Consider the following 2896-nt stretch of genomic DNA (forward strand, 5'->3'; position numbering starts at 1 on the left):
GCTCTCTTGTGGTCTGGCTGCAGCCATCTTAACTTCAGGCGCTTCAACTCGTGGTTGGGACGCCATCTTCTTTCTAACCATGAGGTAGGCTGTGGTGATACTTTTCTCCCCAGGTGCTGCCACGGAAGCCGGGATGTTACCTTCTGCGTCAATTTCCTTCCTCTGGAGTCCTGCCACTGGAGCCTGGAGGTGAGGTCGGGTCGCTTAGGCTGGATCATCTCGCCGTTGGGTTGAGCGGTCTGTGTCTTCACCTCACATTCGAGTTGGGCGGTTGGTTTTTCAGGTGTTGTGCTGGATCCAACTTCGGGGCCGCGGAGGACGTCGATCGATGGAGGTTGGAGCTTTACCCAGATCCAAGTGATCTTTATCATCCACCTTCTTCCTTAGAGCTTTGGACCATCAACAGCAACGATCCATAAAGGTAACCTATGCATCGCGCCGCCATGGAACAGCTGGACATCCACGCTGCCAACGACTGGGATGTATCGTTTGTGAAGGTGAGCAGTTTCACTTCGATCTGGATCATTTTAGGTCGTTCGATTGGATTGTTCTAGAGTTTCTCAAAGGCCACCTGATTCATCAGTGACTGGCTCGCCCCTGTGTCCACCTCCATCGTGACTGGAACATAGTTGATTTCTACTTCCATTTTCAACTGGGAACCCTCGGTGGTGCAGGTAAACATTCCGTACACCTCATTCTCGCTAGACTCCGATGATCGGCCAACTCTTCATCGAATCGGTGAGTACGATTTCAATTGCATAATCGCTGGATGTGGCCCTTCATGTTACAGCCTTTGCAAGTATAGTCTTCATAGCGGCACTGGTGGGTTCTGTTATTTCCTCCACAGCGCCAGCATGGGGTTCGCCGGTTGGTCCCATGATGCGGACTCAGGATTGTGGGACTCGGAGTTCTGTTCTCTCTTCCCGAAAAGAGACTGCGAGCAGCAACACTGCCTCTAAAAGGAACCAATCGGTTGACAGTACTTGCCGGCTTAGAGCCCTGGGGGTGAGACATCCAGTAGGAATCGCAGGCCGAGATCATGAACGCCTGGCTCACATTAATTGCCTGCTGCAGCGTGATCGTGGTGTCCGCAGAGAGCAGCCTGTGGAGAAGGCCCTCGTTGCCGATTCCAATAACAAAGATTTCCCTTAGTGCTTCGGTGAGGTGATCGCTAAAATCACATGGTGCAGACAATCGTCCCAGGTGTGCAGCATATTTTGCGATTTCTTGGCCTTCGTGCCACCGGTGGGTATAGAACCGGTGTCTAGGCTGTGAGGATGCTCTCTTTAGGTTTGAGCTGTTCCTGTATCAGCATTACGAGCTTCACATATGTTATTGTCTTCTCTGGGGCAAGCAGATCCATGCCAAGGCCATCGATGGTGGCCCCATAACTGCTGAGCAGGATAGGTCTTCACTTATCAGCCAGCGAGGTCGGGTCGTCTGCCGCCAGTTCATTCGCAATAAATTGTTCGAGCCTTCACACAAAGGCCTCCCAATCTAACCCACGGCAAATTGTTCAAACATGCCAATGTTAGCCACTTTGGCATGGAAATTCGTATTCTCGTCGCCAGTTATTGTGTCTGTAAGCAATCTCATAATGAGTCCACGAGGTTAGGTATTGTACTTGAACTGTGGTGACCTTAGTCCATTTATTACAGCTCCTGAGTGAGGGTGCAGCATGGTGAGCTCCCATTTATACCTGGTTACCTGTCGTGTACAGGTGACCCCAGGGTCTCTACCAGATGCACCCTCTGGTGATAGAAGCATAGTGTATACTGTGTGAAAGTACATCCAGTCGTCTTGTGTAACTGGACATTGAGTGTACAGGGTGTATACTTATTTTATACATGTGCAACAAAGATCATCGGTTAATTAATTTTCCCGTGAAAGCAGGATAAAATTTATCGATGATTTAATTTCTGCATTTAGAAAGACATGGGTTGATCATGGATAGTCAGCATGGATTTGTTAAGGGAAGTTCTTGTCTGACTCACTTGAATGATTTTTTTGAGGAGGTAAACGAGAGGATTGATAAGGGCAGTGCATTTGATGTCGTGTATAAGGATTTTAGCAACGCTTTCTCCAAAGCTTTCTCCAAGTTTCCACATGGAAGACTGGTCATGAAAGTAAAAGCCCATGCGATCTAGGGCACAGTGGCAAGTTTGATCCAAAATTGGCTCAGAGGCAGGAAGCAAAATGTAATTTTTGATGGGAGTGTTTTTGGGACTAGAAGGATGTTTCCAGTGGGGTTCTGCAGGGCTCAGTGCTAGGTCCCTTGCTTTTATTGGTAACATCAATGATCTAAACTTAAATATAGGAGGTATGATTAAAACGTTTTCAGGTGATACCAAAATAGGCTGCGTGGTTGATAATGAAGAAAAAAGCCGCAGACTGCAGGAAGATAGGAATCAACTGGTTAGGTCGGCAGAACAGTGGCAAATGGAGTTTAATCCAGAGAAGTGTGAGATAGTGCATTTGGAGAGGGCGAACAATGAAAGAAACACACATTAAGTGGTAGGACATTGAGAAGTGTACAAGAACAAAGGGACCTTGGAGTGCATGTCCACAGATTCCTGACGGTAGTCGGCTAGTTGGATAAGATGGTGAAGAAGGCACACGGAATATTTGCCTTTATTGGCTGAGGTATGGGATAGAAGAGCAGGTTGGTTATGCTTGAAATGTATAAAACACTAGTTAGGCCACAGCTGGAGTACTGCGTGCAGTTCTGGTCACCATATTACAGGAATTACGTGATTGTACGAGAGGGTACAGAAGATATTTACGAGGATGTTGCCAAGAGTGGAGAATCTTAGCTCTGAGGACAGATTGGATAGGCTGGGTTTGTTTATTTGGAATAGATAAGGCTGATGGGAGACAAAATTTAGATGTATAAAAT

This window comes from Pristiophorus japonicus, unplaced genomic scaffold, assembly GCF_044704955.1.
Source record: "Pristiophorus japonicus isolate sPriJap1 unplaced genomic scaffold, sPriJap1.hap1 HAP1_SCAFFOLD_46, whole genome shotgun sequence".
NCBI classification, from domain to species: Eukaryota; Metazoa; Chordata; class Chondrichthyes; family Pristiophoridae; genus Pristiophorus; species Pristiophorus japonicus.